The sequence below is a fragment of the Pseudophryne corroboree genome, chromosome 3 (genome assembly GCF_028390025.1).
Source record: "Pseudophryne corroboree isolate aPseCor3 chromosome 3, aPseCor3.hap2, whole genome shotgun sequence".
Classification (NCBI taxonomy): domain Eukaryota; kingdom Metazoa; phylum Chordata; class Amphibia; order Anura; family Myobatrachidae; genus Pseudophryne; species Pseudophryne corroboree.
The window spans coordinates 586302352-586330273 of NC_086446.1; the positions used below are offsets into that span (position 1 = coordinate 586302352).

The window sequence follows — 27922 nt, forward strand, 5'->3', positions numbered from 1 at the left end:
TAGCAGAATACGCTGACAACTGTAGATCAACAGGTGTACAGTTCCTAACTTGTTTCGCTGAAATAACTTTATGTACAGTAAGTGTGCCTAGTTCCTTACGATCAGCCATACAATTTGCATTAATTCAACATAACTCAGGGCTTTTTAATTTTTTACAGCATGATGCAGTTAACTGGAAAAAGAGAAAAAGCAGGAAACCAAATAGCACATTTGGGAATGGAGAAGTTCCTGGCTAAGGTTGTTATTCCTAATGGACGCACATAAATTCCATCTTCTACTATTTGCAAACAGCTGACCAAACTGTAGGGTCCGTGCAAATTCATCAACAAAAACTATTAAGAGGCCAAACATTTTTTTAGCTCAATATGCAGACAACTCAGATACAATGGGGCCTAATAAGATTCTGAATTCTCCTAGGAGAGTCACAATGAAACTGCAAGTTACTGTTTTCAGATCACGCAGCTGTACTGGGAATACAGAGGAGAAGTAAAGAGTGAAAGCAATGGAGAAGTTCTCTGCTCACAGACTGCATGGTATGTGTACTCACTTGAGCTGTTTACATCTGACAGCAGCTGTCTCCAACTGCGAACATACCAATAGAAGCCAGTTACAAAAGTAATGTAGACCCCCTGGAATCTGACTGCCATTAACTTATCCAAACTAAGAAGGCTCTCACATTGTTTCATTTTGAGGCCTAGAATACCAAAGTGACAGGACATAAATCTGCCCTCTTCCAAATATTAACAACACAGGTAGATTTGTGGATCTACAGAAACCCGACAAGACTTAATACAAATGTAAACGCAAACTGTTGTAAAAATATGCAGTGTATAAATCCCATACACAAAGCCCCAGTTGTTAAAGAACTGCGCTTTACAGATAACTTTAGGACATAAAGCAAAATGGTTTTCTATTTCTGCATTCTCATGTACCTAAAATGTCTAACATCCTAACACAAAAGATCTGCATTGTAGTCGCAGTATGCATAAATAGACTGTACAGAGATGCACTTAACTGTGTTAGTAACTAGTAAGAAGCTAGACTGTACATGCTTATGCCATGCCCTCCAACTGTACCTTTTTGGCCGGTATAGTACCGTTTTTTTATGGTCTGTACCGGCCAAAAAGGGTCTTGTGCAGATTTCAGTGTCTGCATTATCCTAGATTCCTATGGCAGCGCCGCTTAGCCATGCCTCCTTTTCCCATTGCCACGCCACTTTCAGAGTTTGTACCTTTTTTTTGTTTTGTTTAAGCATGTCGGAGGGTGTGTTATGCATAACTAGACTATACAGAGATGCATTTAACTGTGTTAGTAAATGCACAATAAAATAATGTAATAAAGTGTCATACACAAGAAAGAGTAGCATCCAATCCATGTACAGTATGTAATAAATGTAAAACTCGCATTTTTCATATGAAATATTCACACCTCTAAATTATTTGCTTACACATCTAAACAACGAATATATATACCCCTGCATGTTCACCTGCATCTCAAAGTGCACATAGCATTCTTACAAGAGCAGCATAGCCGCTGATAACACAGGAACTTCACAGCTTTTAGAAATTACAGCTGTGTTCTCTTGCATCTTTGCTCCATGCGCTACAAGTCACGTTACACATAACGCGTAAGTGCCGTGTGACTCGGTAGCGCCAAGTGTCTTTTTTGGGGGGGGATTTACAGCGAAAATGCGTCTTAGGCGCTATGTGATATGATGCACAAGCAGCTTCTGCTGATTAAAAAGATATGCAGCATGCCTATATTCTATGTGTGACTACGATTGTATTTGCATACAAAATGCTATGCTTCAGTGTTTTCCTGAACGTGGCATTTTGTATGCAGATAGAGCCGCAATTACACACAGAATATAGGGATGCTGCATTTTAATTAGCAGAAGCTGATTGTGCGTCGTATTAAGTTACTTTGCGGCTAAGATGCATTTTTGCAGAAAAAAACCACAATAAAAGACACTCAGCGCCACCGAATCCTGCCACGGCATGTTGCGACTTCAAGGGCTGTTTACATGACTGTAGCAAGGATGTAAGAGGACACATCTGTAGATTTTCAATTACACTATGCAGTAGTTGGTGAGGTAGGATGGGGGGGGGGGAGCTGGGGGCTGGACTGCACACCCTAAATCTAAACATAGCAAGAGGCGCTACCATGCTGTGACTTGTAGTGCCAAACAGAAAAAAGTGAAAATGCAGGTGCACGCTAAACACGAAGAACATTAGCAAGCAGAATAATTATAATAAACTCTGCAATTTAACGTGGGCTAAAATGGAGGTTCTTAGCATGATTTTTGACCAAAAAATATGGGCCCACCAACCATGGCCAAGTGGCCTCATCAGGTGGGTCCTTAACATTCCTAAGGTACAAGTCCATAGCACTGCAGGGTGAGGATATGTAGATAACAGCACGAAAGCATGGATCCTTCTTGCATTATCACAATTCTATAGATGCAATTCATCTAATTTGGGCTAATATACACCATGATACATACAGATGTGTCCTCATACTTGTAGCCTCAATACGCCAGGTCCGTGCAACTGTGCTAATGTAGGACATCATTGTCATTGTGTCTTTGTCACAGTGTGATGCGACTAGGAATTTGATATGCAACACTTGTATATTGTGTGTGACTCAGTCTGTATAAAGAGTATTGGAAAGAAGTTGCTGTTGCTACTTTGTATTCATATTCAGAGACTCAGTCGCACACAGATATACAAGTGTCACATAGCAAATCAATCAGCAGTCTCTTGGTGCGTCCTAGTCTCATAACAATGCAACTAAGTCAACGTTATAGAGATGCAGTTCATCTCATTTGGGCTAATATTTACAACGAAAGATACAGATGTGTCCTCACATCTACATTTCCTTACTTTCAGTACTTATCAATTAGTTTAACTTCAGACCTTATGTAAGCCACGTCCAAGTTACAAGGGATCTGTTAATTCTTCCAGGCAGAGGAGATCTGAAACCAATGTATCCTTCAGATTTACAGGATTTCCTTATTAAATGCAGAGACACTGCATAAAGCAGCTGTACACAGCATTTGTTCTGTGCAGTGAATGAGTGACCAGGAAATAAGGGCAATGGTCTCTGGACACTTGAGACCAGCGCCGTAACTACCTATGTGCCAGGTGTGCCTGGCACACAGCGCAGTTATACTGAGGGCGCACGGCCAGCGGCATGTAATGAGTCAAATTGACTCATTACATGCCGTCTGTTGTGTGCCGTGCGCCGCGCTGGAGGCAGACTCAGAGAAGGAGGAGGAGGGAGGGGGACTTGAGCCACAGCAGCACTATGTCATTGGTAGCGGCGCCGCTGCAGCACTCCCCTCTCCTTCTGCATTGGCTGCCCAGCGCTGCTGTGAATGCTGGGATGCGGTTCCGTCATCCCAGCATTTTCAGCAGCGGGCAGCCAATGCGGAAGGAGAGGGGAGTGTTGCAGCGGCGCCGCTACCTATGACATACCGCTGCTGCGGCTCAAGTCTTCCTCCCTCCTCCTCCTTCTCCCCTGCGGCTGCCCGGGATCTCTGCCAGCACGAGGAGTCTGACTGCCAGCGGGAGAGATGGTAAGTATATATCTCTCTCTCTCTTTCTTTCTCTCTCTTCTGCCACAATGTGTAAAAAGAGGGACTGGCTGCCGTAATGTGTAAAATGGGGGACGCTGTCTGCCGTAATATGTACAAAAAGGGGACACGGTCTGCCGTAATGTGTAATAAGGGGGACGCTGCCTGCCATAATGTGTAAAACGGGGGATGCTGTCTGCCGTAATATGTAATAAGGGGGACGCTGTCTGCCGTAATGTGTAAAACGGGGGACGCTGTCTGCCGTAATGTGTAAAACGGGGGATGCTGTCTGCCGTAATGTGTAAAACGGGGGACACTGTCTGCCGTAATGTGTACAAAGGGGGACACTGTCTGCCGTAATGTGTACAAAGGGGGACACTGTCTGCCGTAATGTGTAAAAACTGGACGCTGGCTGCCGTAATGTGTATAAATGGGGACGCTGTCTGCCGTAATGTGTAAAAAGGGGGACGCTGTCTGCCGTAATGTGTAAAAAGGGGGACGCTGTCTGCCGTAATGTGTAAAAAGGGGACACTGTCTGCCGTAATGTGTAAAAAGGGGACGCTGGCTGCCGTAATATGTAATAAGGGGGACGCTGGCTGCCGTAATGTGTAAAACGGGGAACGCTGTCTGCCGTCATGTGTAAAACAGGGGACACTGTCTGCCGTAATGTGTACAAAGGGGGACACTGTCTGCCGTAATGTGTAAAAAGGGGACACTGTCTGCCGTAATGTGTAAAAAGGGGACGCTGGCTGCCGTAATGTGTAAAATAAGAATTTACTCACCGGTAATTCTATTTCTCGTAGTCCGTAGTGGATGCTGGGAACTCCGTAAGGACCATGGGGAATAGCGGCTCCGCAGGAGACTGGGCACAACTAAGAAAGATTTAGGACTACCTGGTGTGCACTGGCTCCTCCCTCTATGCCCCTCCTCCAGACCTCAGTTAGGATACTGTGCCCGGAAGAGCTGACACAATAAGGAAAGGATTTTGGAATCCCGGGTAAGACTCATACCAGCCACACCAATCACACCGTATAACTCGTGATACTATACCCAGTTAACAGTATGAAAAATAACTGAGCCTCTCAACAGATGGCTCTAAACAATAACCCTTTAGTTAGGCAATAACTATATACAAGTATTGCAGACAATCCGCACTTGGGATGGGCGCCCAGCATCCACTACGGACTACGAGAAATAGAATTACCGGTGAGTAAATTCTTATTTTCTCTGACGTCCTAGTGGATGCTGGGAACTCCGTAAGGACCATGGGGATTATACCAAAGCTCCCAAACGGGCGGAAGAGTGCGGATGACTCTGCAGCACCGAATGAGCAAAAGCAAGGTCCTCCTCAGCCAGAGTATCAAACTTGTAAAACTTAGCAAACGTGTTTGAACCCGACCAAGTAGCAGCTCAGCAAAGTTGTAAAGCCGAGACCCCTCGGGCAGCCGCCCAAGAAGAGCCCACCTTCCTCGTGGAATGGGCTTTTACAGATTTAGGATGCAGCAGTCCAGCCGCAGAATGTGCAAGCTGAATCGTGCTACAGATCCAGCGAGCAATAGTCTGCTTTGAAGCAGGAGCACCCAGCTTGTGGGCGCATACAGGATAAATTGCGAGTCAGTTTTCCTGACTCCAGCCGTCCTGGAAACATAGATTTTCAGGGCCCTGACTACGTCCAGCAACTTGGAATCCTCCAAGTCCTTAGTAGCCGCAGGCACCACAATAGGTTGGTTCAAATGAAAAGCTGATACCACCTTAGGAAGAAATTGGGGACAAGTCCTCAATTCCGCCCTATCCATATGGAAAATCAGATAAGGGCTTTTACATGACAAAGCCGCCAATTCTGACACACGCCTGGCCGAAGCCAAGGCCAACAGCATGACCACTTTCCACGTGAGATATTTCAGTTCCACGGTTTTAAGTGGCTCAAACCAATGTGACTTAAGGAAATCCAACACCACGTTGAGATCCCAAGGTGCCACTGGAGGCACAAAAGGGGGCTGAATATGCAGCACTCCTTTAACAAACGTCTGAACTTCAGGCAGTGAAGCCAGTTCTTTTTGGAAGAAAATCGACAGAGCCGAAATCTGGACCTTAATGGAACCTAATTTGAGGCCCATAGTCACCCCTGACTGTAGGAAGTGCAGAAATCGACCCAGGTGAAATTCCTCCGTTGGGGCCCTTCTGGCCTCACACCACGCAACATATTTTCGCCATATGCGGTGATAATGGTTTGCGGTCACCTCCTTCCTAGCTTTAATCAGCGTAGGGATGACTTCCTCCGGAATGCCCTTTTCCTTCAGGATCCGGCGTTCAACCGCCATGCCGTCAAACGCAGTCGCGGTAAGTCTTGGAACAGACAGGGTCCCTGCTGCAGCAGGTCCTGTCTGAGCGGCAGAGGCCATGGGTCCTCTGAGATCATTTCATGAAGTTCTGGGTACCAAGCTCTTCTTGGCCAATCCGGAACCACAAGTACACTTCTTACTCCTCTCCTTCTTATTATTCTCAGTATCTTGGGTATGAGAGGCAGAGGAGGGAACACATAAACCGACTGGTACATCCACGGTGTCACTAGAGCGTCCACAGCTATCGCCTGAGGGTCCCTTGACCTGGCGCAATATCTTTTTAGCTTTTTGTTGAGGCGGGACGTTATCATGTCCACCTGTGGCCTTTCCCAATGGTGTACCATCATTTGGAAGACTTCTGGATGAAGTCCCCACTCTCCCGGGTGGAGGTCGTGCCTGCTGAGGAAGTCTGCTTCCCAGTTGTCCACTCCCGGAATGAACACTGCTGACAGTGCTAACACATGATTTTCCGCCCATCGGAGAATCCTTGTGGCTTCTGCCATCGCCATCCTGCTTCTTGTGCCGCCCTGACGGTTTACATGGGCGACCGCCGTGATGTTGTCTGACTGGATCAGCACCGGCTGGTGTTGAAGCAGGGGTCTTGCCTGACTTAGGGCATTGTAAATGGCCCTTAGTTCCAGAATATTTATGTGTAGGGAAGTCTCCTGACTTGTCCATAGTCCTTGGAAGTTTCTTCCCTGTGTGACTGCCCCCCAACCTCGAAGGCTGGCATCCGTGGTCACCAGGAACCAGTCCTGTATGCCGAATCTGCGGCCCTCTAGAAGATGAGCACTCTGCAGCCACCACAGTAGCGACACCCTGGCCCTTGGAGACAGGGTTATCAGCCGATGCATCTGAAGATGCCACCCGGACCACTTGTCCAACAGATCCCACTGAAAGATCCTTGCATGGAACCTTCCGAATGGAATTGCTTCGTAAGAAGCCACCATCTATCCCAGGACTCGCGTGCAGTGGTGCACCGACACCTGTTTTGGTTTTAGGAGGTCTCTGACTAGAGATGATAACTCCTTGGCCTTCTCCTCCGGGAGAAACACTTTTTTCTGTTCTGTGTCCAGAACCATCCCCAGGAACAGTAGAGGGGTTGTAGGAACCAGCTGCGACTTTGGAATATTCAGGATCCAGCCGTGCTGTTGTAGCACTTCCCGAGCTAGTGCTACTCCGATCAACAACTGTTCCCTGGACCTCGCCTTTATAAGGAGATCGTCCAAGTACGGGATAATTAAAACTCCCTTTTTCCGAAAGAGTATCATCATTTCGGCCATTACCTTGGTAAATACCCTCGGTGCCGTGGACAGACCAAACGGCAACGTCTGGAATTGGTAATGACAGTCCTGTACCACAAATCTGAGGTACTCCTGGTGAGGAGGGTAAATGGGGACATGCAGGTAAGCATCCTTGATGTCCAGTGACACCATGTAATCCCCCTCGTCCAGGCTTGCAATCACCGCTCTGAGCGATTCCATCTTGAACTTGAACCTTCTTATATAAGTGTTCAAAGATTTTAAATTTAAAATGGGTCTCACCGAACCGTCCGGTTTCGGTACCACAAACATTGTGGAATAGTAACCCCGTCCTTGTTGAAGGAGGGGTACCTTGATTATCACCTGCTGAGAATACAGCTTGTGAATCGCCTCCAGCACTGCCTCCCTGTCCGGGGGAGCTGTCGGCAAGGCAGATTTGAGGAAACGGCGAGGGGGAGACGTCTCGAATTCCAGCTTGTACCCCTGAGATACTACCTGTAGAATCCAGGGATCCACCCGTGAACGAGCCCACTGGTTGCTGAAGTTCTTGAGACGGGCCCCCACCGTACCTGGCTCCGCCTGTGGAGCCCCAGCGTCATGCGGTGGACTTAGAGGAAGCGGGGGAGGACTTCTGTTCCTGGGAACTGGCTGTATGTTGCAGCTTTTTCCCTCTACCTCTGCCTCTGGGCAGAAAGGACGCGCCTCTAACCCGCTTGCCTTTCTGGGGCCGAAAGGACTGTACCTGATAATACGGTGCTTTCTTTGGCTGTGAGGGAACATGGGGTAAAAATGTTGACTTCCCAGCTGTTGCTGTGGAAACGAGGTCCGAGAGACCATCCCCAAACAACTCCTCACCCTTGTAAGGCAAAACTTCAATGTGCCTTTTAGAATCTGCATCTCCTGTCCATTGCCGAGTCCACAATCCTCTCCTGGCAGAAATGGACATTGCGTTTATTTTAGATGCCAGCCGGCAAATATCCCTCTGTGCATCTCTCATGTATAAGACAGCGTCTTTAATATGCTCTACGGTTAGCAATATAGTGTCCCTGTCTAGGGTATCAATGTTTTCCGACAGGGAATCTGACCACGCAGCTGCAGCACTGCACATCCATGCTGAAGCAATAGCCGGTCTCAGTATAATTCCTGAGTGTGTGTATACAGACTTCAGGATAGCCTCCTGCTTCCTATCAGCAGGTTCCTTTAGGGCGGCCGTGTCCGGAGACGGTAGTGCCACCTTCTTTGACAGGCGTGTGAGCGCTTTATCCACCCTAGGGGATGTCTCCCAACGTGACCTATCCTCTGGCGGGAAAGGGTACGCCATTAGTAACTTTTTAGAAATTACCAGTTTCTTATCGAGGGAAGCCCACGCTTCTTCACATACTTCATTTAATTCATCTGAAGGGGGAAAAACCACTGGTAGTTTTTTCTCCCCAAACATAATACCCTTTTTTGTGGTACCTGGGGTAATATCAGAAATGTGCAACACATTTTTCATTGCCGTAATCATGTAACGGGTGGCTCTATTGGAATGTACACTAGTCTCATCATCGTCGACACTGGAGTCAGTATCCGTGTCGACATCTGTGTCTGCCATCTGAGGTAGCGGGCGTATTAGAGCCCCTGATGGCTTTTGAGACGCCTGGGCAGGCACGAACTGAGAAGTCGGCTGTCCCACATCTGTTATGTCGTCAAACCTTTTATGTAAGGAGTTGACACTGTCACGTAATTCCTTCCACATGTCCATCCATTCAGGTGTCGACCCCGCAGGGGGTGACATCACATTTATCGGCACCTGCTCCGCCTCCACATAAGCCTCCTCATCAAACATGTCGACACAGCCGTACCGACACACCGCACACACACAGGGAATGCTCTGACTGAGGACAGGACCCCACAAAGTCCTTTGGGGAGACAGAGAGTATGCCAACACACACCAGAGCGCTATATAATGCAGGGATTCACACTACACACAGTGATTTTTCCCCTATAGCTGCCAATATTACACAGATTGCGCCTAAATTTAGTGCCCCCCCTCTCTTTTTTACCCTATGGAGTCTGGAAACTGCAGGGGAGAGCCTGGGGAGCGTCCTTCCAGCGGAGCTGTGAGGGAAAATGGAGCCAGTGTGCTGAGGGAGATAGCTCCGCCCCTTTTTCGGCTGACTTCTCCCGCTTTTTTATGGAAGTTATGGCAGGGGATTTTACACATATATAGTCTTAATGACTATATTATGTGGTAATTTGCCAAGTAAGGTACTCTTATTGCAGCCCAGGGCGGTCCCCCCCCAGCGCCCTGCACCCATCAGTGACCGGAGTGTGTGGTGTGCATGGGGAGCAATGGCGCACAGCTGCAGTGCTGTGCGCTACCTTAATGAAGACCGAAGTCTCCTGCCGCCGATTTCCAGGAACGTCTTCTTGCTTCTGGCTCTGCAAGGGGGACGGCGGCGCGGCTCCGGGACCGGACGACCGAGGCTGGGCCTGTGTTCGATCCCTCTGGAGCTAATGGTGTCCAGTAGCCTAAGAAGCCCAAGCTAGCTGCAAGCAGGTAGGTTTGCTTCTTCTCCCCTCAATCCCTCGTAGCAGTGAGTCTGTTGCCAGCAGATCTCACTGAAAATAAAAAACCTAATTATACTTTCTTTTCTAGAAGCTCAGGAGAGCCCCTAGTGTGCATCCAGCTCGGCCGGGCACAAAATTCTAACTGAGGTCTGGAGGAGGGGCATAGAGGGAGGAGCCAGTGCACACCAGGTAGTCCTAAATCTTTCTTAGTTGTGCCCAGTCTCCTGCGGAGCCGCTATTCCCCATGGTCCTTACGGAGTTCCCAGCATCCACTAGGACGTCAGAGAAAAAGGGGGACGCCGTCAGCCGTAATGTGTAAAAAGGGGCTCTACCTGGTGTAGTGGCGCTATTGTGCAGCGTAATTTGAATGATGGAGAGGAGACTACTATGCACCGTAGTATGAATTGGCATTTTGTGGCCACGCCCCTTCCCCATGAAGCCACATCCCTATATATTTTTCGCGCACCTGCGGTGCGCACTGCTCCTGTCTTGCGTGGGGGGCGCCAATGCAGTTTCTTGCACACAGCGCTAAAATACCTAGTTACAGCACTGCTTGAGACCGTCACCAAAAGCCGGATGCCAGATAGAGGATCACGCACGTAATACTGAATGAACGTTTACAAATTATTCAGTACAAAGGGCCTAATTCAGACCTGATCGTAGCCCTGTAAAATTTTGCAGGGCTACAATCAGGCACACTGACATGCAGGGGGACGCCCAGCACAGAGCTAGTCCACCCTGCATGTCAGGCCTGACCTCCCCCCCTCCCCCCGCAGAAGTACAAAAGCATCGCACAGCGGCGATGCTTTTGCACTTCAGGAGTAGCTCCCGGCCAGCGCAGCTTTTGCATGCTGGCTGGGAGCTACTTGTCACTGCCCGGGTCGCAGCGGCTGTGTGTGACATCACGCAGACGCTGCGGCCTGCCACTCGCACGGTCTGGCAACGCCCGTGCCCACAAAATGGCAGCCAAACGCCGCCGTGCCGCCCCCTCCTGCCTCTGCCTGTCAATCAGGCAGAGGTGATCGCTAAGCAACGACAGCCATCGGTTGTCAGCCATGCGCCGGGGCACTGCGGTGCTGGCGCATGCGCACTTCTGGCCTGATCGCTGCGCTGCGATGAACGGCAGCGTGCGATCAGGTCAGAATGACCTCCATCGACCATTCATCGCTGGTGTTTATGTGTTGCTGCTGGTCATGAATAAGATGGGTTTTTTTTTTTTTTTTAATGTATGCAATTTATTCTTTATGGCTTAATCTTTATTTTTCAACCACCACTCCCGACCCAACTTGTTTTGTTTTTAAGTATGTATACAAGGCTACCCAGAAAAAAGTCACATACAGCATATTTTTGTCTTGTAAAAAAAATTAAAAGAAACAGAGGATATATTATTATTATACAGGTTGAGTATCCCTTATCCAAAATGCTTGGGACCAGAGGTATTTTGGATATGGGATTTTTCCGTATTTTGGAATAATTGCATAGCATAATGAGATATCATGGTGATGGGACCTAAATCTAAGCACAGAATGCATTTATGTTTCATATACACCTTATACACAAAGCCTGAAGGTCAATTAATACAATATTATTAATAACTTTGTGTATTAAACAAAGTTTGTGTACATTGAACCATCAAACAAATAAGAATTTACTCACCGGTAATTCTATTTCCCGTAGTCCGTAGTGGATGCTGGGAACTCCGTAAGGACCATGGGGAATAGCGGGCTCCGAAGGAGGCTGGGCACTCTAGAAAGATTTATGACTACCTGGTGTGCACTGGCTCCTCCCACTATGACCCTCCTCCAAGCCTCAGTTAGGACACTGTGCCCGGACGAGCTGACATAATAAGGAAGGATTTAGAATCTCGGGTAAGACTCTTACCAGCCACACCAATCACACCGTACAACTCATGATACTATATCCAGTTTTACAGTATGAAAACAACTGAGCCTCTCAACAGATGGCTCAACAATAACCCTTTAGTTAACAATAACTATTTACAAGTATTGCAGACAATCCGCACTTGGGATGGGCGCCCAGCATCCACTACGGACTACGAGAAATAGAATTACCGGTGAGTAAATTCTTATTTTCTCTGACGTCCTAGTGGATGCTGGGAACTCCGTAAGGACCATGGGGATTATACCAAAGCTCCCAAACGGGCGGGAGAGTGCGGATGACTCTGCAGCACCGAATGAGAGAACTCCAGATCCTCCTCAGCCAGGGTATCAAATTTGTAGAATTTTGCAAACGTGTTTGCCCCTGACCAAGTAGCTGCTCGGCAAAGTTGCAAAGCCGAGACCCCTCGGGCAGCCGCCCAAGATGAGCCCACCTTCCTTGTGGAATGGGCATTCACAGATTTTGGCTGTGGCAGGCCTGCCACAGAATGTGCAAGCTGAATTGTACTACAAATCCAGCGAGCAATAGACTGCTTAGAAGCAGGAGCACCCAGCTTGTTGGGTGCATACAGGATAAACAGCGAGTCAGATTTTCTGACTCCAGCCGTCCTGGAAACATATATTTTCAGGGCCCTGACAACGTCTAGCAACTTGGAGTCCTCCAAATCCTTAGTAGCCGCAGGCACCACAATAGGCTGGTTCAGGTGAAACGCTGACACCACCTTAGGGAGAAATTGGGGACGAGTCCTCAATTCTGCCCTATCCATATGGAAAATCAGATAAGGGCTTTTACATGATAAAGCCGCCAATTCTGACACTCGCCTGGCTGAAGCCAAGGCCAATAACATGACCACTTTCCACGTGAGATATTTCAGATCCACGGTTTTTAGTGGTTCAAACCAATGTGATTTTAAGAAACTCAACATCACGTTGAGATCCCAAGGTGCCACAGGAGGCACAAATGGGGGCTGAATATGCAGCACTCCTTTCACAAACGTCTGAACTTCAGGTACTGAAGCTAGTTCTTTTTGAAAGAAAATCGACAGAGCCGAGATCTGTACTTTAATGGAGCCTAGTTTTAGGCCCATATTCACTCCTGCTTGCAGGAAATGCAGAAATCGACCTAGTTGAAATTCCTCTGTTGGGGCCTTTTTGGCCTCGCACCATGCAACATATTTCCGCCATATGCGGTGATAATGCTTTGCCGTAACATCTTTCCTGGCCTTAATAAGCGTAGGAATGACTTCTTCCGGAATACCCTTTTCCTTTAGGATCCGGTGTTCAACCGCCATGCCGTCAAACGCAGCCGCGGTAAGTCTTGGAACAGACAGGGTCCCTGCTGTAGCAGGTCCTGTCTGAGCGGTAGAGGCCACGGGTCCTCTGAGAGCATCTCTTGAAGTTCCGGGTACCACGCTCGTCTCGGCCAATCCGGAACCACGAGAATGGTGTTTACTCCTCTCTTTCTTATTATTCTCAATACCTTTGGTATGAGAGGCAGAGGAGGGAACACATAAACCGACTGGTACACCCACGGTGTCACTAGAGCGTCCACAGCTACCGCCTGAGGGTCCCTTGACCTGGCGCAATATCTTTTTAACTTTTTGTTGAGGCGGGACGCCATCATGTCCACCTGTGGTTTTTCCCAACGGTTTACCAGCATCTGGAAAACTTCTGGATGAAGTCCCCACTCTCCCGGGTGGAGGTCGTGTCTGCTGAGGAAGTCTGCCTCCCAGTTGTCCACTCCCGGAATGAACACTGCTGACAGTGCTAGTACATGATTCTCCGCCCATCGGAGAATTCTTGTGGCTTCTGCCATCGCCATCCTGCTTCTTGTGCCGCCCTGTCGATTTACATGGGCGACCGCTGTGATGTTGTCTGACTGGATCAGCACCGGCTGGTGTAGGAGCAGGGATTTTGCTTGACTTAGGGCATTGTAGATGGCCCTTAGTTCCAGAATATTTATGTGAAGGGAAGTCTCCTGACTTGACCATAGTCCTTGGAAGTTTCTTCCCTGTGTGACTGCCCCCCAGCCTCGAAGGCTGGCATCCGTGGTCACCAGGACCCAGTCCTGTATGCCGAACCTGCGGCCCTCTAGAAGATGGGCACTCTGCAGCCACCACAGTAGAGACACCCTGGTTCTTGGAGACAGGGTTATCAAGCGATGCATCTGAAGATGCGATCCGGACCACTGGTCCAACAGGTCCCACTGAAAGATTCTGGCATGGAACCTGCCGAAGGGAATTGCTTCGTAAGAAGCCACCATCTTTCCCAGGACCCGCGTGCAGCGATGCACTGATACTTGTTTTGGTTTCAGGAGGTCTCTGACTAGAGATGACAACTCCCTGGCTTTCTCCTCCGGGAGAAACACTTTTTTTCTGGACTGTATCCAGAATCATACCCAGGAACAGTAGTCGTGTCGTCGGAACCAGCTGTGACTTCGGGATATTCAGAATCCAGCCGTGCTGGTGCAGCACCTCCTGAGATAGTGCTACTCCCACCAACAACTGTTCCTTGGACCTCGCTTTTATTAGGAGATCGTCCAAGTACGGGATAATTAAAACTCCCTTTTTTCGAAGGAGTATCATCATTTCCGCCATAACCTTGGTAAATACCCTCGGTGCCGTGGACAGTCCAAACGGCAGCGTCTGGAATTGGTAATGGCAATCCTGTACCACAAATCTGAGGTACTCCTGGTGAGGATGGTAAATGGGGACATGCAAGTAAGCATCCTTGATGTCCAGGGATACCATGTAATCCCCCTCTTCCAGGCTCGCAATAACCGCCCTGAGCGATTCCATCTTGAACTTGAATTTTTTTATGTATGTGTTCAAGGATTTCAAATTTAAAATGGGTCTCACCGAACTGTCCGGTTTCGGTACCACAAATAGTGTGGAATAGTAACCCCGGCCTTGTTGAAGTAGGGGTACCTTGATTATCACCTGCTGGGAATACAGCTTGTGAATTGCCGCTAGCACCGCCTCTCTGTCTGAGGGAGCAATCGGCAAGGCAGATTTTAGGAACCGGTGGGGTGGAGACGCCTCGAATTCCAGTTTGTACCCCTGAGATACTATTTGAAGGATCCAGGGATCCACCTGTGAGCGAGCCCACTGATCGCTGAAATTCTTGAGGCGGCCCCCCACCGTACCAGGCTCCGCCTGTGGAGCCCCACCGTCATGCGGCGGACTTGGCAGAAGAAGCGGGGGAGGACTTTTGCTCCTGGGAACCTGCTGTTTGTTGCAGCCTTTTTCCCCTACCTCTGCCTCTGGATAGAAAAGACCCGCCTTTTCCACGCCTGTTTTTCTGGGTCCGAAAGGACTGAACCTGATAAAACGGCGCCTTCTTAGGCTGTGAGGGGACATGGGGTAAAAATGCTGACTTCCCAGACGTTGCTGTGGAAACTAGGTCCGAGAGACCACCCCCAAATAATTCCTCACCCTTACATGGCAACACTTCCATGTGCCTTTTAGAATCTGCATCTCCTGTCCACTGGCGAGTCCATAAGCCTCTCCTAGCAGAAATGGACAATGCACTAACTTTAGATGCCAGTCGGCAGATTTCCCTCTGTGCATCTCTCATATATAAGACTGAGTCTTTTATATGGTCTATGGTTAACAGGATCGTGTCTCTGTCTAATGTGTCAATATTTTCTAACAGTTTATCTGACCAAGCAGCGGCAGCACTGCACATCCAAGCTGACGTAATAGCTGGCCTAAGTATAATGCCTGAGTGTGTATATACAGACTTCAGGATCGCCTCCTGCTTTCTATCAGCAGGTTCCTTGAGGGCGGCCGTATCCGGAGACGGTAGTGCCACCTTTTTTGACAAACGTGTGAGCGCTTTATCCACCCTAGGAGGTGTTTCCCAACGTGACCTATCCTCTGGCGGGAAAGGGAACGCCATTAGTACCTTCTTAGGAATTACCAATTTTTTATCAGGGAAAGCCCACGCTTCTTCACACACTTCATTTAATTCATCTGATGGGGGAAAAACTACGGGTAGTTTTTTCTCCCCAAACATAATACCCTTTTTAGTGGTACCTTTATTTATATCAGAAATGTGTAACACCTCTTTCATTGCCTCAATCATGCAGTGAATGGCCTTAGAGGGCATCAGATTAGACTCATCGTCGTCGACACTGGAGTCAGTATCAGTGTCGACATCTGGGTCTGCGGTCTGAGGTAGCGGGCGTTTTAGAGCCCCTGATGACCTGTGCGACGCCTGGGCAGGCACGAGCTGAGAAGTCGGCTGTCCCACATTTGGCATGTCGTCAAATTTCTTATGTAAGGAGTCTATACGTGCACTCATTTCTTTCCATAAGCTCAACCACTCAGGTGTCTGCCCCGCAGGGGGTGACATCCCTTCTAAAGGCATCTGCTCCGTCTCCACATCATTATCCTCATCAAACATGTCGACACAGCCGTACCGACACACCGCACACACACAAGGAATGCTCCAATAGAGGACAGGACCCACAAAAGCCCTTTGGGGGGACAGAGTGAGAGTATGCCAGCACACACCAGAGCGCTATATAATGCAGGGACTAACTGAGTTATGTCCCCTATAGCTGCTTTTTCTATATAATTTATACAGCGCCTAAATTTAGTGCCCCCCCTCTCTTTTTTTACCCTTTTCTGTAGTGTAGACTGCAGGGGAGAGCCAGGGAGCTTCCTTCCAGTGGATCTGTGAAGGAGAAATGGCGCCAGTGTGCTGCAGGAGATAGCTCCGCCCCTTTTCCGCGGCCTATTCTCCCGCTTTTTTCTGGATTCTGGCAGGGGTATTTACCACATATATAGCCTCTAGGGCTATATATTGTGGTATTTTTGCCAGCCAAGGTGTTATAATTGCTTCTCAGGGCGCCCCCCCCCAGCGCCCTGCACCCTCAGTGACCGGAGTGTGAAGTGTGTGTGAGGAGCAATGGCGCACAGCTGCAGTGCTGTGCGCTACCTTGGAGAAGACTGATGTCTTCTGCCGCCGATTTTCCGGACCTCTTCTTGCTTCTGGCTCTGTAAGGGGGACGGCGGCGCGGCTCCGGGACCGAACACCAAGGACTGGGCCTGCGGTCGATCCCTCTGGAGCTAATGGTGTCCAGTAGCCTAAGAAGCCCAATCCGGCTGCAAGCAGGCGAGTTCGCTTCTTCTCCCCTTAGTCCCTCGCTGCAGTGAGCCTGTTGCCAGCAGGTCTCACTGAAAATAAAAAACCTAAGTCTATCTTTCTTTCTAAGAGCTCAGGAGAGCCCCTAGTGTGCATCCAACCTCGGCCGGGCACAAAATCTAACCGAGGCTTGGAGGAGGGTCATAGTGGGAGGAGCCAGTGCACACCAGGTAGTCATAAATCTTTCTAGAGTGCCCAGCCTCCTTCGGAGCCCGCTATTCCCCATGGTCCTTACGGAGTTCCCAGCATCCACTAGGACGTCAGAGAAACAAAGATTTCACTATCTCATTCTCACTCAAAAAAGTCCGTATTTTGGAATATTCCGTATTTCGGAATATTTGGATATGGGATACTCAACCTGTATTATCATCCGTTTCCCACCTCTTCACCAAGGAAAGAGATTTTTTTGTCAGTCTGCAGGAATCATGGAGACAGTGCGCACAGTAGGGAGGCCAATCCCGGGCCGTTTTTTCAATCCCGGGATTCGGGATTGAAAAACGGTCAATCCCGGGATTGCAGTAGGGACCAGTGAAGGTTGTAGGGAGCAGCGCTGGAGGGAGAGTGTAGGTAGCGGTGCGGGAGGGTGTAGGTAGCGGTGCGGGAGGTAGGGAGGGGGTAGGTAGCGGTGCTGGAGGGTGGGTGTAGGTAGTGGTGCAAGAGGGAGGGTGTAGGTAGCGGCGCGGGAGGGTTGGTAGCGGCGCGGAAGGGAGGGAGGGTCTAAGTAATAACACTTACTATTAGGCGGGCGGCCGCCATGGACTCACTGAACGCGGCAGCATTTCAAATGAAGCGCCGGCCGCCAACCAACCAGAGCTGGCGGACCGGCAGCCAATCAGGGAAGCGGCCGCAGCAGTGGCTCCTGATTGGCTGCGGCGGCAGCTTCCCTGCTACATTTGAAGTGCCGCCGCGTTCAGCTTGTCCATGGCTGCCGCGGCCGCCCACCTAATAGTAAGTGTTATTACTTACACCCACCCTCCCGCACATGCGCACTGTAATCCCTTGAATCCCGGGATTGGAAGCACCAATCCCGGGATTCAAATCCCGGCATTTTTGGGCCCAAATCCCGGGATCCCGCACAGGTGGGCAGTTAATTCAAAGGGAGTTAGACTTTGAAAGAATTATTGCCTCGTGTTTTGTTAACATAGGGCTTGATTCATTGTTGTGCACAAACCCGATGGTTTGCATACAACTACGATGGTGGGAGACCTGCGCATGCAGAATGGGCCTTGCATCATTGCACGCAGTGCCCCATAAACCGTAGTGTCATTTGGGGAGATGGTGGGGAGCGGTGCTAGGCAACCTTTTGTAAAATGGGGACCTCTCATCCCCATTTCCTGGGAGTGCTGAGGCCAGTGTCTGCATCGTCTGATGCTTTTTATTCCAGGCATGAGAAGTTTAATACCTAACAAATTAAAACCATTTCTTATTGCTGTAACATTCGGCACAAAAAAAATTATACTTAAGAGGAAATGTCTGATTACACCGCATAACATTAAAAATGTTTCCGAAGTGAAAATAGTTATTACTTATTGATTTCCGCATACAAAGAATGAACAGGACATTTAAAAATCTCAGCTCTTGGTTCCGAGATACAGTTATTAATGATTATATTGGGGTATTTTGTTAAATACCATAGGCAAACGCGCAGGGGGGTGGGGTGGGGGGTTCTGGTTGCCTGGAAACCCCCTCCACTTGGCAAATGGCTCAAATTATGGCAACAATAGCAATGTTATACAATATGATTAGATAACTAGTGCTGCAGAAACATCACGCAGTTACAGGACAGAGCAGAGTTGCTGCGCAAGCCCAGTGGTAGCAGCTTCTTCTACTGAGTTTGCTGTGTGCGTGAATCTGACTCCTTAATCAGTGCACTGGACCACAGAGTAGCTACCAGGAAGAAGAGACAGGAGCCTTACCATGAGGTGGGAGAATGTGAGCTTAGAAAATGCAGTACTGGTTCTATTATGTTTGTGTAATTATTTATTACGGGATGTTTAATCTTTTCCTGACAACTTATTTTATATTATTTAAATGTTTGATACATCCTATACTATAGACCATCTATAGTATTAAATATTAATACAGGTTGAGTATCCCATATCCAAATATTCCGAAATACGGAATATTCCGAAATACGGACTTTTTTGAGTGAGAGAGATAGTGAAACCTTTGTTTTTCGATGGCTCAATGTACACAAACTTTGTTTAATACACAAAGTTATTAAAAATATTGTATTAAATGACCTTCAGGCTGTGTGTATAAGGTGTATATGAAACATAAATGAATTGTGTGAATGTAGACACACTTTGTTAATGCACAAAGTTATAAAAAATATTGGCTAAAATTACCTTCAGGCTGTGTGTATAAGGTGTATATGAAACATAAATGCATTCTGTGCTTAGATTTAGGTCCCATCACCATGATATCTCATTATGGTATGCAATTATTCCGAAATACGGAAAAATCCGATATCCAAAATACCTCTGGTTCCAAGCATTTTGGATAAGGGATACTCAACTTGTACTGTATTCCATACAATATCCAGTGTATAAAAATACCATTAATGATCCGCTTGCAAACTCCCTAAGCTTTCCGGTTCGGACATATTGACGCTCAATGCCCCCATTTCCACAGAGGAAATCTCGGTGGCCATTCAGCAGCTGCGTCGCACCGCAGCCCCTGGCCCTGATGGCTTTACCGCTCTATATTATAAAAAATTTACAACCTCTTTACTCCCCATGCTCCAATCTCTGTTTAACGCAATCCTGGACGGGGGCTAATTCAACGCAGCCACCACTAGGGCCAATCTTATCCTCATTCCGAAGCCCGACAGGGACCCGCTAGAGATGAAGAACTATCGACCCATCTCGCTCCTGAATGTTGACCTAAAGCTTTTCGCCAAAATCCTGGCTAACAGACTAGCTCCATTCTTACCCTCCCTCATTCACCCCGACCAGGTCGGCTTCATTCCCTCCAGACAGGCCGCAGATAATACTAGGCGTCTCATCGACCTCATCCAGTTGGCACAAGACAAGTCTCTCTCGACGCTAGTCGTGGCCCTTGACGCAGAAAAGGCCTTCGACAGGGTGGCCTGGCCATTCCTACAACAGACACTTCTAAATATGGGCTTGCATGGCGCCTTTTATAAAGGCGTTACATCGCTGTATCAGAATCCCTCAGCCTCCATCTTAATTAATGGCCTTTCCTCCGACCCTCTACCCATACGTAACGGCACCCGACAGGGCTGCCCCCTTTCCCCTCTACTCTTCGCCCTCATTATGGAACCGTTGGCAGCTAGAATTAGGCTGAACCGTAACATATCTGGTATCACGTCGGGAACCCACAATCACAAAATTGCTCTATATGCCGACGACGTCATTCTCACCCTGACTGACCCATCTGCCTCCCTCCCACATCTGATGGAGGAGATAGCTACATATAGCCGGTTTTCAAATTACAACATTAACCCAGACAAAACCGAAATCCTGGCCCTACACGTCGCGGACCCAGATCTTCGGCTCCTACAGGCCTCCTTTCCATGTGCTTGGCGAGCTGATAAACTCAAATACCTGGGCATCTATCTAAGTCCTACTCTGGTCTCTATGCTGCCAACTTTCCCAGACTCTTAACCTCTATTAAACACGATATGACAAAGTGGAATAAATATATCCTGTCCTGGTTTGGACGGATGACAGCCGTTAAGATGACACTATTGCCCCGTCTGTTATATCTGTGGCAAACTCTTCCCATCCACGTTCCCACCTCAATCCTTAAAAATCTCCAAGCAGACCTTACCAGATTTATTTGGGCAGGGCGTAAGCCCAGAGTAAAGATGAGAATCCTCCAAAAGCATCGCCTAGAGGGGGGCCTGGGAGTTCCTGACCTCCTTAAATACTATAGAGCTACTCACCTAACCACGTGTGTCCTTTGGCACGATAAACCTGGACACAGAATCTGGACACATCTAGAGGCTACCACACTCCACAGATATTCCCCCTATAGCCTGCTCTGGTGTCGACCGAATAGCCGTCCCCCCGCTTCCTCGCTGTTGCCCACAGTGAGATTTACCCTTGCCATCTGGGACCTTTGTTCACGACTCTACCGGCTACGTTCCTTCCACCCTCTACTCACCCCTCTGTGGAACAACCCTGCTTTCCCGCCAGGGGAGAACCACTTGGCTTTTGATTCATGGACCAACCATAACACACTCTTCCTTCTGGCCATTGCTCCGCTACATACATTCCCCACATTTGCCGACTCGCAATCCCGTTTCTCCCTCCCACGCTCAACCTTTTATCAATTCTTACAGATACGCCACTTTTTTGCCTCTACCCCCGGATCTCCGCCCATGGGAGGTAAATCAAGCTTTGAATCCCTCTGCTGCACATGCCGATCAACTAAAGGCCTACTCTCAACTATATACCAAATCTTGTTAGCGCACAACTCGCCCCTGAAAGAACCCCACAAAATGGCGTGGGAACGGGAGGTGGGTGAAACCCTAACGCCAGATGATTGGTCTGAGATTAGGCAGGAAATCTCCACGAGCTCCATATCGGTCCGAATTAAAGAAAATGCCTACAAATTATATTATCGTTGGTACCTGGTGCCATCGCGTCTCCACTCAATTTACTCCTCTTGCTCGGATAGATGTTGGCGTCAGTGTGGCCAGCGTGGAACCCTGCTGCACATTTGGTGGAACTGCCCGCAGATTAAGGGATATTGGACTAGGGTCCATAGACTTATTTTTAAGGTCCTTGGACTGACGATCCCGATGTCACCTCTCTATTCCCTGCTCTCTCGTCCAATACCTCACACCCTTCGCCACCAACAGAAGCTAATTAAGCATATCCTAAATACGGCCAAATGCCAAATTGCGGCTAACTGGAAATCTCTGTCACCCCCCACAACCCCTGCTACCATTAATGCTATATGGCAAACTTATAGACTGGAACGTATTACAGCGGTTCTCCGGGACACCCCAGATAACTTTACCACTACGTGGTCACCCTGGACGTCACACTTCGGTGCTGAACCTCCGCTAACTACCATATAAGATAATGGGAACCATCACAATACCTTATCCACCTAAGGATAACCTGACGCACTGCCCAGGCGACTGGGACCGCCCGACCATCCCTCCCTCACCTCCCTCCCCAATTCTCCTCCCCCCCTTCTTCTCTCTACCTGCCTCTTTTCTCTTCTACTTCTATCGTTAAGTTTACTTTCTGCCCCTCTTTTATAAGCTATAATGTTCCACTAAGAGATATTCCTTCGCCCTTAGCTACGGTACATACCAGACGCATGACACTTCCTATCGACAGCTGTCTATACATAGGCATACATGTCTGTTTGATTCTTCACTCACTCGCTGTTGTACATGGATAGATATTCTGTCACTGCTAGTCAACGGTTAACTGCGTTATGTGCCAATGTGTGACACCTGTAATATATACTTTACGAATATCTTGTTAAAAGTATAAAATTCAATAAAAAAACTTTTTCTCAAAAAAAAAAAAAAAATACCATTAATGTCCAGGGTTATTATTAGGTTCTTCCACTGCTCCCCCAGACTCCCACACTTGCTCTAATGTTCCGCAGAGTGGGAGATTGTGAACTGCATTTGGAAACCCCCCTCGAGAAATCCTGCATTTGCCACTGAATACTGTAGCATTTTTGCATCTAGAGAATATATAGGTTGGCAAACCTGAATGCAGGAATGCTGAGTTATTGTAAACCATGTGTCATTTATTGTGTGCCTACAGCTTGCATCAAGAGAAGGATGTGAGTGCTTTCATAAACAGGCCACTATTTGAGATAGTTCTTTCACTTGCAGCATGTTGTTTCATTTTGGGTTCTTATTGCGATTGATTGAATTGAAACAACTGTTATGTATCAACAAAATCTAAAAGATTTTAAATATTACAGAAGTACATATAGCACAAGTAGTGTAGCTCAAATGAGAGCTAATTAAAACATTTTGAAGTCATACTGTATTCGTTTTTCTAGACATCAAATTAGCAATGTACAATTATTTTTTAGAAAGGAAACAAATTAAAAATTTAGTAATACAGAAGCCCCATAGTGTAGTATTCTCTGTATTTGGTTTATTTATTTGGTGTTTGTTGCCATTGCTTATCATGGGGAAGCAGAATTAAAATGGGGAGAGCCTGTATCTCCTGATTTCTCCAGGAAACAGGTAGCCATCTAAAGGTTACAAAGCAAGAATTTTAGTTAAAGGACAATTAAAATTCAACTCCAGGTATTGTATATGGGATGACTTGCATTAAAGCTATTTTATCTTTAACTGAAATATTTTTTATAAGTTGACTTGTTTATTGTGAAGCGCCAGATTAGGCAACTGATAAATTGTTGTAATCGTTTAATGTTATATGATGGTTTAAGTGATAATCTTTGTATCTGCATAGCTAAAAGTTTATAAGTATGTGAAAAGAAGCCAATTACATGGTAATGTTTTGTGCCTACATTCATATGTTTAATGCAGTTTGCAAATACTGAAGCTATGTACAGAGCAGTGATAAGCATTACTTGCTTTGTCTAAAACATGAGGCTTTACAAGTAAAAGCTGTAATTTTCATGAAGTCATCAAACAGGAGTCAAGCTGCATACTCACTGAGCGATGTGTCCTCAGCCGATATGTTTGCCCGACATATCGGATCATGGGTACACATTAGAAGGATGTATGAAGAACAGAGCGACATATTGCTCCGTCCTTTGTTTACATAGAATTAGGTTGTTTCCGTTATTGTCTGTGCAGCGGGGCTGACTGGATGATGGCGTTAGCAACCGTGGACAACCGAATATTAGGCATACACACTGAGCAAAATGCCCGACATCAGGCCAATATCGCTCCAGTGTGTACCCGTCTTATATTACAGGGTAGTTTACAAAGTACAGTTGAAGGCCCTTTGAAAAAAGCAATTATAAGGTTTGCGGCCCTTTAAGTTTCTTAATTTTAAATGGGCACCTCCATTCACTTGCAGTTCGCAACTCTAAAGCAACAGTTCCGTCATGTGAGAACATTTATGCCAACAACAATAATAATCACTTAAGAAAAATTGGTCTATAGAAAATACATTAATCTCTTTAAAATGATATTCCTTTAATTATACTCTCTTAGATTATGTCTAAATATAATTATACATTTTACAGAATGTTGATGATAATGTCGCTTTAAAGTCAACATTGAGAACACATGTAGAGGAATAAAATGTACAAAGGATTAGTCGTTTTAACTCAAATAATCAGTGGCATTATAGTTTAATAAGGATGACTAGGTTTGTTCATTTTTGGATAAGGTCATTTTTGGGTGATTATGCTTAAAATCAGACAAATGTAGAAATATATACAACAAGTTTGTGCATCAATATTGCTATAAATTGCTTTTTGGGTACATATATAACAGATTGCAGAAAACTGGGCATCCTCCCAAGTTTCAGTAAGAGTTAGCATTCATGCTATAACCTTGTTCTCACAATTCAGATACGTTCCTAGAAGTAGTTAAGCTTTTCGCTAGAAATGAAAACATCTGTACTATGCTGCTCCGTTTCAGCACTGCAGGAGACCAGATATTTATTTAACAAACCCAGGTCTACTCCTGATTCTAAATAGTTATCTGTGCTGTGTTCTGGGGCCCGTCTGATCTGTACAGGAGCTGATGAATGAATGGCATGCCCACAGCACAGGCAGTGGATGAAAATGGAATGGTGTAACAAGGAAATAGGTACATTTGCATAAATCCTGTATAATAAAAGGCTAACGCTGCTAACTCTATGGGGAGAATGCAAGTGTTTTGCATGCTGGCGACCACTAGATGGCACCCGATGGAGCAATTCAATGTCGCTCCGTTCAGGTGCGCACAGCCGCCAGGGTTGACATTACTGTTATGTTGTGCCATCATTTTTTAAAGGCCTGGTAAATAGTGTAAATAATAAAACAAAATAATAACAATATTAATTATTAGTATGTGCAACCACTTGCTACTGACTTTAACTACAGATCTGTCCTCCTACATCTTTTGCTGCAGTCATGTTAAACAGTCCTTCTTGACGCACCTAGTCGTGAGTGCATTTACTAACGCCGGGCGCCTTTTTGTGCATTTTCCCCCCGAAAATGCGTCTTGTTCACATAGCGATGAACAAGCAGACTCTGCTGATTAAAATTAGATTTAAAAAAAAAACAAAAAAACGCCCAATGTTAGCAGAGCTGCCCGGGAACTGCCAACTCACTCACACCAGACATCTCATGGTGCATGGCATATTAAGGCTAGATGTACAGTATGAGGACACATCTGTGTAAGAACAAGGTTCCAAACATTCATTTCTGCAGTGTATATGTTTAGAATCATCATCTAATGCGCTTAACATCACACATGTACTGTAGGTTTCACACACTGGGAAAAACCTGTGCAGCTCTGACAGGTTTATTATAGGCAGATGAGACTTTTTTTTTTTTTTTTATCAGAAATAATAGGAAAAGAAAAAAAAGGAGTAACTTTGCACCTAGACAATCCTACGTACCATGCAAAGTGTGCAAATTACTTTTTACTTTTGCATTTAGCCCAGAAATGCTGGGCCACTATACTTTTTACTGCAATTCGATTTTAACTAGGACAAGCCCTCCCAAATGTAAATCTCTGTGCACATTTTAAATCTGTCCCACCTGCAGTGCATTGTGCAGTGTAGTTACTCTTTTTTTTTTTTTTTTTTTTTTTGCTCTGCCACAAATGAAAATCAGACTTTACATATGGAATAAATATATATTCTAATGACATTTATAAGGCTATTAGAAGTCACTTAGGGGTTCTAGGCCACAAAGCTGCAAGTCCAGTACTTTTATACATCTTCCCAGGTGACTTTTCTTGTCTATGATACATTTACAGTATTGTATATTGTCCATTCAATACACAAGTCTTCCTAATAGCAATTACTTTGCACATCAAGTCATTAATACTGCTGATGTGTAGGAGATGTTACAGGTTGGTGGAATGGACCAACCATGCCATTAGTAGTTGGACGCAACTCACCACAGTGACCTAGTGAAGACCATACGCAGCAGCTGACACAAGATGGACCTGAAATTGAGGCTACATGCCTTGCCACAGACTAGGCGAAACTTTGTGATGGAGACTTAACATCAGGAAATGGTTGAAACACAAGACAGGCCAGAAATGGGAGAGCAATGCAGCTCAGGTATACAGACTAGCACACAACTGACACAAATAACCTATTGTATAGACACGGTGTTGTACAATGAGCAAAGTTTTGAACCAGACACAACCTCTTCTAAAGAAGTGAACCAGGGAACTATAGATTAAAAAAAGAATAGAATAGAAGGAATATGTACACACCAGTGGCGGAACTGTGGGAGGCAGTGGAGTCGGCTGCCGCCGGGCTCCTGACCGCAAGGGGGCACATCTCCTCCACTGTCTCCCGCTGCCTGAGGACCGCGCTGCTATTGCAGACGGAGGAGCTGTGTCAGTGACACGGCAGCTGCCTCCTGTATTTACAGAGAGCTGGTACTGGCTGCAGCTAGGGGGAGCTCCAGAGCACAGCTCCTCCCGGGCCCTTCTAGTTAAGTAAGCCAGCCGAGGGAAGCTCTCTGCTCCTCCGTGCTCCGTGAGCCTGATGATAGACAAAGGTAGGCACTGTGTGGGGGGTGGGGGAGAGGTGGATTTGGGGGGAAGCACTGTGTTTTGTGTGTGCTTGTTTTTAAGTGAGGTGTGGGTGTGTTTTTAAGGAAAGTTGTGCATTCAAGTAAAAAAGGCGTGTGTGTGTGTGTGTGTGAGTGGCATGTGTGTGAGAGGCATGTTTGTGTGTGTGTGTGTGTGTGTGTGTAAGTGAGAGGCATGTATGTGTGTCTAAGTGAGAGGCATGTATGTGTGTGTAAGTGGGAGGCATGTGTGTGTAAGTGGGAGGCATGTGTGTGTAAGTGAGAGGCATGTGTGTGTGTAAGTGAGAGGCATGTGTAAGTGAGAGGCATGTGTGTGTGAGAGGCATGTGTATGTAAGTGAGAGGCACGTGTGTGAGAGGTGTGTGTGTGTGTAAGTGAGAGGCACGTGTGTGAGAGGTGTGTGTGTAAGTGAGAGGCGTGTGTGAGAGGTGTGTTTGTGTGTAAGTGAGAGGTATGTGTGTGAGAGTGAAGGATTAAAGGAGGCATTTGAGCATTTCTACAGGACTATGTACAGAGCACACACCTGGTCTGGGTACACACTACCTTATAAATATATGGAGGGGTGTCCGTTCTGAATGTGTGTGTGTGTGTGTGTGTGTGTGTGTGTGTGTGTGTGTGTAAGTGAAAGGCATGTGTGTGTGTGTGTGTGTGTGTGTGTGTGTGTGTGTGTAAGTGAAAGGCATGTGTGGGTGTTTAAGTGAAAGCGGCGTGTGTGTTTTTAAGTAAAGGAGGTGTGTGTGTGAAAGCGGCGTGTGTTTAAGTGAAAGAGACGTGTGTGTGTTTAAGTGAATGAGGCGTTTGTGTGTTTTTTTTTATATATATCTAGTGTTCACGCTAGGTGTCTTTCACAGGGCGCTGCGCCCTGCCCCTTAGACAGCTGAATCCCGCCCTGCCCGTTTTTGTGCGCCCTGCCGTTTGCTGCCTGCCGGACCCCGCCATGCCGCTGGACACAGCCGTGCGCCACCAGACCCGGTAAGCACATTTAGAGTCCCCCTGGGCTAAATTAACCTTGTAAGTATTTTGCAGCTGTAAACTTCAATCTCAGTGCTCTCTACCTGGTGCAGTGTGCCTCAGTGCTCTCTACCTGGTGCAGTGTGCCTCAGTGCTCTCTACCTGGTGCAGTGTGCCTCAGTGCTCTCTACCTGGTGCAGTATGTATAATGTGCTCTACCTGGTGCAGTTTGCATAGGAGGTTCTACCTGGTGCAATGTGTATTAGGTGCACTACCGTGTGGTGTAATGTGAATTGCCACTATTATGTGGCCACGCCCCTTCCCCACAAAACAACGCCCCTACATTTTTGCTGCGCGCCTTCGGCGCGCACTGTCCATGTTTTGGCCTGTGGGAATGGGAGCACCAAGCATTATAGTATGTACCCAAGTTTGCCCATCTAACTTAAAAATGTGTCCTCCCGAATGGAAAAATGTGCCCTCCCCGTGATCAGCACCCTGCCC

The 27922-nt window shown here is 47.1% G+C and overlaps 1 protein-coding gene and 1 long non-coding RNA gene across 5 annotated transcripts in view; one reads left to right on the forward strand and one right to left on the reverse strand.

The window, feature by feature from the left end:
* Nucleotides 1–1290, forward strand: part of LOC135056369 (uncharacterized) — a 51775-nt gene extending 50485 nt beyond the window's left edge. Inside the window, exon 3 of the long non-coding RNA XR_010243964.1 lies at nt 159–1290. This is a non-coding gene — a long non-coding RNA (uncharacterized LOC135056369). The remainder of the gene's footprint in view (nt 1–158) is intronic.
* Nucleotides 1–27922, reverse strand: part of PALD1 (phosphatase domain containing paladin 1) — a 492251-nt gene that overhangs the window by 28256 nt on the left and 436073 nt on the right. The gene's annotated exons all lie outside the window — the stretch shown is intronic.